The following is a 10,412-nucleotide window of genomic DNA, read 5'->3' as shown; positions in this document are numbered from 1 at the left end:
CACGTACATAAACACAGTATTATAGACCACGTTATACACCACATACATAAACACAGTGTGTTATACATCACGTACATAAACACAGCGTGTTATATACCACGTACATAAACACAACGTGTTTTACACCACGTACATAAACACTGCGTGTTATACACCACGTACATAAACACAATGTGTTTTACACCACGTACATAAACACGTGTTTTACACCACGTACATAAACACAGTGCGTTATAGACCACATACATAAACACAGTGTGTTATAAGATGTAATAAGATGTAATAAGATTTATTATTGAACTTCTTCCATGTCTGTGAAAAGCACTTCAACTAGCTGCTGTCTACGAAAAGTGTATAAGACCGTGTGTTATAGACCACATACATAAATACAGTGTGTTATAGACCACGTACATAAACGCAGTGTGTTAGAGACCACGTACATAAACACAGTGTGTTATAGACCACATACATAAACACAGTGCGTTATAGACCACGTACATAAACACAGTGCATTATAGACCACGTACATAAACACAGTGCGTTATAGACCACATACATAAACACAGTGCGTTATAGACCACATACATAAACACAGTGTGTTATAGACCAGCTGGTCTCTTTGTGAATTTTAGGCTTTTTAACATCTTCATTTACATGTTATTTCACCTTTATTGAAACTATTTAAGATTCAACTCAACCTTTCTAGGCAGTGCAAAGCTACAATACATATAGTAGAGATAATAACTAGGGCATTCTAGTCTACAGGGACCATGCCAATGCTTCACTGGTGCCTCTGTTTTGTAATAAACAAGCCAACAACAACAACAACAACAACAACAACAACAACAACAAATAGTGTACAACAGTTCAGCAGGTTTTCTCTCTCTCTCTCTCTCTCTCTCTCTGTCTCTCTCTCTCTTTCTCTCTCTCTCTCTCTCTCTCTCTCTCTCTCTCTCTCTCTCTCTCTCTCTCTCTCTCTCTCTCTCACACACACACACACACACACACTGTTGCTGAATGAGTGAATTACTGAATGGGTAACCAGTCTCTACCAGCAGGCAGAACAGTACCTAAGTCCTTGTGTTTAATACAAAAGGGGCAATTATATGCTAATCAGGTCAACTCCTCTGTGTGTGTCTCAGCAGTGAGAGATGCTACAGGACAGTGGTGTTTCCTTCTAAAGGCTGCGGGACAGTGATGTTCTCCTTCTAAAGGCTGCGGGACAGTGATGTTCTCCTTCTAAAGGTTGCAGGACAGTGATGTTTCCTTCTAAAGGCTGCAGGACAGTGATGTTTCCTTCTAAAGGCTGCAGGACAGTGATGTTCTCCTTCTAAAGGCTGCAGGACAGTGATTTTCTCCTTCTAAAGGCTGTGGGACAGTGATGTTCTCCTTCTAAAGGCTGCAGGACAGTGATGTTCTCCTTCTAAAGGCTGTGGGACAGTGATGTTCTCCTTCTAAAGGCTGCAGGACAGTGATGTTTCCTTCTAAAGGCTGCAGGACAGTGATGTTTTCCTTCTAAAGGCTGCAGGACAGTGATGTTTCCTTCTAAAGGCTGCGGGACAGTGATGTTTCCTTCTAAAGGACATTGATTCTAAAGGCCACAGGACATAGCAGTTTGCTTCTAGAGAATACAGGACAGTGCAGTTTCCTTGTAAACACTGCAGGATAATGCTTGCAGGGCACTGCTATTTCTGTCTGAACACTTCTGGACAGCACTGCTTCCTTCTAAACAATACAGGATAGTACTGCCTCCTTCTAAACAATACGGGACAGTACTGCCTCCTTCTAAACAATACAGGACAGTACTGCCTCCTTCTAAACAATACGGGACAGTACTGCCTCCTTCTAAACACTGCAGGACAGACCCATTTCCTTCTAAACACTGCAGGACAGACCCATTTCCTCCTAAACACTGCAGGACAGACCCATTTCCTTCTAAACACTGCAGGACAGACCCATTTCCTTCTAAACACTGCAGGACAGACCTGTTTCCTTCTAGACCAGTGGGTCTGTGTGGCCCCCTCTCTCCAATTTGTTAATGAATGTCAGTATGGAACTATTGAAGACTGACACTGTTAGGCTTTACATACTGTTGCATTTAAAGTTATTTAAATTGTAAGCTTGTATTTGGCCAGACATCTCAAACCAAACACCAACATTTGTGAAGCACGCACTATTTCACTATTGATGTTGCTATTGATAATTACTATTGACAAAATTAATACAGTGACATGTAGATACCAATTATTCCTTTTTTAAGTGTTTATCATGCTCATCAATTGCGAAATGACTGCGTACATTTGAACATTGTGTACAAAGGTTCTTTGAAGTTCCTGGCAAGTGTGACAAAGCACATTACTAATCATTTTATGACGGCGACTTATATGACCCAATTCCATTAAATGCTGAGTACAGTTTTGAAAGTCTTGTCCCCAGTAGGCCATGTCAAGGCAGACCAATAGCAGAGCTTTAACTGAAGAAGCGGGCATGTTGCCTTTCACTCTTTCACTCTTTCAATCTTTCACTCTTCCAAATTCAGTCTTCCGCTCTATTGTTTTAAAATGAACTTCCGTAAGTGCTGCCATTAAGTACAGAGACCACTGCCCGACAGACCTCATCACAAATCAGCATGGCCCCGCCCCCACCATTCATTAGCATGGCCCCGCCCCCCACGCATCGGCACAGCCCCACCCCCTCCATGCATCAGCATGGCCCCGCCCCCTCCCCACATCAGCACGGCCCCGCCCCCTCCACACACCCCTACACAAACCCTGTAGTTTTTCTCTGTCGAATGTACGATTACTTTGGGACATCTGCTCATGCAAACAGTCAATATTGTCTCTCCCCCACCACACACACACACACACACACACACACACACACACCATCTCCACCTCCCCCCAGTTCATCAGCTGTGCTGGCTTTACAAGCAGAGGGTAGCAGCTCTGGAAGTGAACAGTCACAATGCAGGCCTCATTAAGCAGTGATTTATCATCAGGCAAAAGCTCAGGTTAACCTCTGACCGCCCAGGCCTCCTCTGCTCTCTCAAAGGCTCTATTGTCAGGACCCCATGGCCTGCTGGTGTCGAGGGACGAGAAGAAAGACGATCCAGGGAGAGCAGAGTGAGTGCTCTGCTCCACAGCACAGCTGACTGGAGGGCTCATCCCCGCCGAGGGCACCGTGAGCACTAAGTGCCCCGTTGGGCTCGTTTTACAGGGAAACTTGGTGATGGCGTACTAAAGCAGGCCAGATGGTATTAAAGTTTACAGGAGGACGTGCTGGAAGTCCAGCTGCATTTTTAATGAATGTGTGTGACCAGTGAGGAGCAAACATCTTTGAAAGCAACAAAATACAATATGAACAATATGTGTGCTGCCAACCCAGAATCTCTATATTTGTGTTATGTCATCATTTATTACAGTTATTACATCATTTATTACTCTGCGACATTTCTCATGATCCTACTGTAAAAGTTACTAATTCAAACATAGGGCATATATATATATATATATATATATATATATATATATATATATATATATATATACACACACACACACACACACACACACATATGTGTAAGATGTGTAAGAATAATACATCAGAATTGCCAATGACTGTGATTTCGACCATGTGTTGTGACATTCTGTTCCGTCTATCTGTCTGTCTGTCTGTCTGTCTGTCACTGCTGCAGTCTGGCACCAGTATCCTGTTCTGCATTGTATAAGTCTTTATTTGTCCGAGGCCGAATTCTTAAACTGGTGTCTTTCTTTGACAGCACACACAATGAGGGTGCGTGGTGGGTTCCATATGGTCTTCACCCAGCCCTCTGCTGTGTATAAATCTCCACAGAGATCAGCAAGATAATGTATCACTCATGGTTTGTAAACTGTTTTGTTAACTGAGCATTAGCAGAAGGGGGGGGGGGGTTGCCGTTGATAATGCGAACAGTTGGTGTGATACGAGACATAGCTCAGTGCTTCTCCCCCAACCTGCCCCACACACACACCCCACCCTCCCTCCCAGCTGCCCCATCCTAACGTGGCAGGACCTGGTCGCACCAACTGCCTGAGGCTGCTCCTCATGGGTGGTGCTGCCCCCTGTCAGACCCAAAATATGGTGCACCCCACCCATAATCCTCAGGGCAGCGGATCTGGTTCTGACAGCTTGGCTGGATTCGGTCAGGCTCCAGTCCTGGAATACATGGGATTGCAGGACTGTTTCCTGGGCCACGATTATAGCTACTGTTATTAGATGATTATCAAAGCCCTGATGGACAGTTGCAGAGCACCACCAGTTGGCTTTTCCCTGCAAACTTAGCATAATCTAAATATGAGAACTAAATCAGTCAAAAAAATACAATTGATCTAAATAGCACTTTTTACATCAGATGTTGTCACAAAGCAGCTTTACAAATATCCAAGTCCAAGCCCCCAGTGAACAAGCCAAGGGTGACAGTGGCAAGCAAAAACTCCCAAGAGCATAAGGAAGAAACCTGGAGAGGAACCAAGACTCGGGGGTGGGGGGGGAGCGCATCCTCCTCTGGCCAACAACGACAATCGACGCCCACGATATTTTTACTCTTGAACTGAGTAGAAAAACGTTGTTGAGTAAACGAAGAAACGACATAAATTATATGTATGTAGATCATCTTAGATTTTTCCTTTCGGGTGGATGAAATAGTCACTCTGCCCTCCCCTGCTGTCTTGGTGGGAGAAGCTGCTTCGTGTACGGTGGGTTGTTTCTGGGCCTTTTTTGCCAAGTAAAATTAAGAAATATTTGAGTTTCGGTGAATTTGGGCTGCAGCTCTTTAAGGAATGAGCGGGATCCAGAATCCCGGGAGGTGACGCCGTACGGGAGAAATGCTGCCCTTCTGCTTTAGAGCCTGTCAGTAACCCCATTCTCCACCGGCACGATTTCTAGCATTTCAATTTGCTTTGAAGGGCTTTTTCGGTAACATTTGATGCCAAGATTCCAAAGTGTTAAAGAGAAACACGAGTGGGTCTTTTCAGGGCGTTTATGGGTTTATAAAATCGCTCTCTTGTGAAGCTGAGACTGTGTGGTCTGATTGGCCCACTATCTCGAGCATCACTTCAAACATCCATTGCAAGTGCATTCCCTCGCTCCCCCAGCGCAAGCCTGCCGTGCTAAGACTGTGAAGCATGTGCTTTGTAGCGCAATCTGCTTAGCTTGGTTAGCACACAGGAGAGGGAGGGCAGGCACACCTGAGTAGACGTTCTCCTCCTTCTTTGACAAATGTCTCTTGGAGAATAAGAAAGCACAAAAACCGAAAGAAAAAAATAAAAACCCGCGTGATCCGCACGTCCGCTCCACGCGTTTCAAGCGCGCGGAGCGTTTGCCGCAGCTAATCCCTTGCACGTACATGTCGCCTTCAGCAGCGCGACTTCGCAGCCACCCAGGTAGTCAGAATGAAGGATATGGAAATGGATCTGGAGATTATGGGATTACCACTCGCCCAGCAGTTATTACAGATGTTGGTAAATGGGAGAGGTGTTGGGCTAATGGCAGCCTATTCATACGCGAGCTGATGCAGAGCGGGAGATTGCGTGGCTGTTTGGTACGAGGAGACTTGTGAGGTCTGTGGTGGGTCCTGTCTCAGACTAACAGACACACTCCAATACACAGACACACACACACACACACACACACAACAACAACAACAACAACAACACACATACTCAGAAAGGTTGAATTTGTCCCATTTCATCAGGGATGTGCTCAGTTTCTAATGTAGTCCATCTTTTAAAGGTCTGTGGAAGGGGATCTCTGCGATGTCTCCTTAAAGGGGTAGGGCGCCCTTTCATCAGACTTAATCAAAGTGCAATGTATTTTGCCCAATTTCAAATGACATATTGTCGATGCAAACCCGAGCAAATGTCTAATTCAGTTTACTTGAGTGAGCTATGCAGGATTCATACTTTCAGAATGCACGAATGTGTTTGACTGAGATTCATTAGTAAACAGTAAACTTCATGACTACTGAAAGCGTCTACCCTGTAAGTAGCACAAGCTGCGAATGGGTGTTTCACACTAACTAATATAAGCCATTGTAAATGGTCCTGGCCAGTCAAACAAGTCATTAAGATTATCTAGGCATGACAAAGGAGAGGTTTGAAATGGCAAACAGAGGAGGCAAATCAAACAGCGCTTTGTTGAAGAGGCTTTGGTGTGTTGGTGAGCTCCATACCAATTTGGAGATTTCAATTTGAAATCTCTCTCTCTTTCTCTCTCTCTCTCTATCTACCCTGGGAAAATCAGAGAGCTCCTTTTCATGTGGACAAAAGCATGAACCATGACTGGGACTTCTCAAACACTCCAAGTAAGCTTCAGTAGCCCTGCAGTGATCATGTAACTGGTAACAGCTCTTTATCGTGGGCACCACCGTAATTGAATTCAGGACATTGAGCGCATGCATGGTCAACAAAATGTCTGTCATTTATAATGTGTTAATGCCAGTCTAACAACAGTGAGAACAAAAACAACAATGTATACATTTCTAATAAAGGAGTTCAAAAGTATTGCATCCTAAATTTCACAGGGTGGTAATGTCCTTAATCTGCATGCACAGTGTAACACAGGCTAAGATTTCTCTAATATGGCTAGTTTACCCTGACGGAGCCTCCCTTAGCCTGGGAGAGTCTGATCAAGCACTGCCTTTATGTTCAGCAACCTGTTGCCAATACATTCATATAAATTTAATATATAATATAAAATACATTCATGTTTTGCCAATACAATCATATAAATTATGCATAAATTCCTTGGTTATGAAGTTCTAGTAATATGTCTCCATCTGTGAAATGCAGATAACAGGACTATCCAGTCGTACACACGAAGCGTTGCCAGCCTCGCCTCTGAGTCGTCAACTAGGCTAAACAGGATGCACAATATTTTTATGATGCATTTTATTTATATTGCACCTTTCCCCAGACTCGAGGTTGCTTCACAGAAACAATCAAACACAGATTGGGAGCAAATGAATTAGGTAGAGAAGTTTAGTTAGGTAGTGTCAGATATAGAGGTATAGATAGGTAGAGTTAGATATAGAGGTATAGGTAGGTAGAGTTAGATATAAGGGTATAGGTACCTAGAGTTAGATATAAGGGTATAGGTAAGTAGAGTTAGATATAGAGGTATAGGTAGGTAGAGTTAGATATAAGGGTGTAGGTAGGTAGAGTTAGATATAAGGGTATAGGTACCTAGAGTTAGATATAAGGGTATAGGTAAGTAGAGTTAGATATAGAGGTATAGGTAGGTAGAGTTAGATATAAGGGTGTAGGTAGGTAGAGTTAGATATAAGGGTATAGGTACCTAGAGTTAGATATAAGGGTATAGGTAAGTAGAGTTAGATATAGAGGTATAGGTAGGTAGAGTTAGATATAAGGGTGTAGGTAGGTAGAGTTAGGTATAAGGGTATAGGTAGGTAGAGTTAGATATAGAGGTATAGGTAGGTAGAGTTAGATATAAGGGTGTAGGTAGGTAGAGTTAGGTATAAGGGTATAGGTAGGTAGAGTTAGATATAGAGGTATAGGTAGGTAGAGTTAGATATAAGGGTGTAGGTAGGTAGAGTTAGGTATAAGGGTATAGGTAAGTAGAGTTAGATATAGAGGTATAGGTAGGTAGAGTTAGATATAAGGGTGTAGGTAGGTAGAGTTAGGTATAAGGGTATAGGTAGGTAGAGTTAGATATAGAGGTATAGGTAGGTAGAGTTAGATATAAGGGTGTAGGTAGGTAGAGTTAGGTATAAGGGTATAGGTAAGTAGAGTTAGATATAGAGGTATAGGTAGGTAGAGTTAGATATAAGGGTATAGGTAGGTAGAGTTAGATATAAGGGTATAGGTACCTAGAGTTAGATATAAGGGTATAGGTAGGTAGAGTTAGATATAGAGGTATAGGTAGGTAGAGTTAGATATAAGGGTATAGGTAGGTAGAGTTAGATATAAGGGTGTAGGTAGGTAGAGTTAGATATAGAGGTATAGGTAGGTAGAGTTAGATATAGAGGTATAGGTAGACACAAATACCTTGGGACCAAACAGACCAAAATACAGTGCATGAATTAAACGCTTTATTATTAACGGACATATTGGAGAAGGAGATAAGACTGGGAAATGAGATACACTGCTACTTGTGATTTAAAGACTGAAATGGACGAAATGTCACACAGCCGCTGGAGAAGGGAATTCCAGAGTTTGGGGGCCATTAAACTGAATGATCCCTGGAGAGTAGCTTGATCTAGGGGCCCAACGCTGGACCAGAAGACAGTGACCTGAGCATTTGAGCAGAGATGTAACCGGAATAACATCAGTGAGGTACTGAAGTTGAGGTCCTTGAAGATCTTATGAACTGTGAGATGTATTCTATACCAAATCTGGAAAGTAACTGGTAGCCAGTGTTGTTTATGGAGGGTCGGGGTGACGTGATGGGAACATTTTGAGTGGGCTATGGTCTAGGTGCTAAATTCTGGACATATTGTAATCTAGTTTTCTGCAGAGACACCGGTGAAGAAGACATTAGGGTAATCAAGGCATCTGGGTGTTAATCTGGGATTTTGCTGTAAAGATCTGTGTTAGGTCAGACACAGCTACCGCACGGGATGTGAACCAAACAGTTTGAGATAGTAATGCAACCAGTGTATACAAACAGGGCTTCATCTAAGCCTTCTCCCCCTGTCTAAGATAGTTTCTCAGCACAGGTAAGAATGATATACACTGCTTGGCCAAAAAAAAAGGTCACCACCTGGATTTAACTAAGAAAATAGGTAAGAGCCTCCCATTGGATAATTACTGCATGGGTGATTATGTTTCAGCTGGCAACAAGTTATTTAACCCTAACTGATGCAGTGAGGAGCTTCTCATTTGTTAAACAACCATGTCGAAAGACACATCCTGTGGTTATGGAAAAGATGTTAATCTGTTTCAGAAGGATCAAATTATTAGCATGCATCAAAGAGAGAAAACATCTAAGGAGATTGCTGGAACTACTAAAATCGGGTTAAGAACTGTCCAATGCATTATTAAAAAGTGGAAGCACAGTGGGGAAATATCATCTTCGAGGAAGGAATGTGGTAAGAAAAAAAACTTGAATGATCGTGATCGGCGATCACTTATACGTGTTGTGAGATCAAATCATAGAAAAACAACAGTAGAACTCAGGGATATGTTTAATAGTGAAAGTAAGAGCATTTCCACACACACAATGCAAAGGGAACTCAAGGGATTGGGACTAAACAGCTGTGTAGCCTTAAGAAAAGCACTTGTCAGTGAGGCTAACCGGCAAAAACGGCTTCAATTTGCTAGGGAGCATAAAGATTGGACTCTGGAGCAGTGGAAGAAGCTCATGTGGTCTGATGAGTCCAGATTTACCTTGTTCCAGAGTGATGGGCGCATCAGGGTAAGAAGAGAGGCGGCTGAAGCGATGCACCCATCGTGCCTAGTGCCTACCGTACAAGTCTGTGGGGGCAGTGCTATGATCTGGGGTTGCTGCAGTTGGTCAGGACTAGGTTCAGCAATGTTATGTGCCCAAAGAATGAGGTCATCTGACTACCTGAATATACTGAACGACCAGATTATTCCATCAATGGATTTTTTCTTCCCTGATGGCACAGGCATATTCCAAGATGACAATGCCAGGATTCATCGGGCTCAAATTGTGAAAGAGTGGTTCAGGGAGCATGAGACATCATTTTCACATGTGGATTGGTTTCAGACCTGAACCCCATTGAGTATCTTTGGGATGTGCTGGAGAAGACTTTGCGCAGTGGTCCAAATCCCCCATCATCAATACAAGATCTTGGGGAAAAATTTATGCAGTTCTGAACAGAAATAAATGTTGTGATATTGCAGAAGCTTGTGGAAACGATGCCACAGCGAATGCGTGCCGTAATCAAAGCTAAAGGCGCTCCAACGAAATATTAGTGTGTGACCTTTTTTTTTTTTTTTGGCTAGACAATATAATATAATATAATATAATATAATATATACATCATAATTTAAATTAGGCTAAGTCAAATACAAGATAAAGTTTATTAAAATAAAAATCTTTTGATAAACGGAGTGCTTTAAGATTCATTTCTGTCGTTCTTGTAAATCACACTCCTAGTGCTAATGAGTTCATTTCTATGAGAAAGCGTTATCAGATGTTGTGAGCATAACCGAAATCATTACCGTAGTGTCTCTAACCTGACGCGGAGCGCCAAAATCACCATCACGCCATCCCAATGTAGCTGTGTGAAACTAGTAGCCATGTTATGCTGCCCTCTGCTGGCAGCCGAAGAAATTAATCGGTAAATGTAATCATTTTCAGCCTTATGGCTGCTAGCTGTAGCTCCAGCAATGCGTCGCAGTTGTTGTTGTTGTTGTTGTTGTTGTGTACACTGAGATGTGAAACTTCTC

This window comes from Electrophorus electricus, chromosome 12, assembly GCF_013358815.1.
Source record: "Electrophorus electricus isolate fEleEle1 chromosome 12, fEleEle1.pri, whole genome shotgun sequence".
NCBI classification, from domain to species: domain Eukaryota; kingdom Metazoa; phylum Chordata; class Actinopteri; order Gymnotiformes; family Gymnotidae; genus Electrophorus; species Electrophorus electricus.
The sequence above is the reverse complement of the archived record's forward strand: the minus strand, read 5'-3'. Positions refer to the sequence as shown.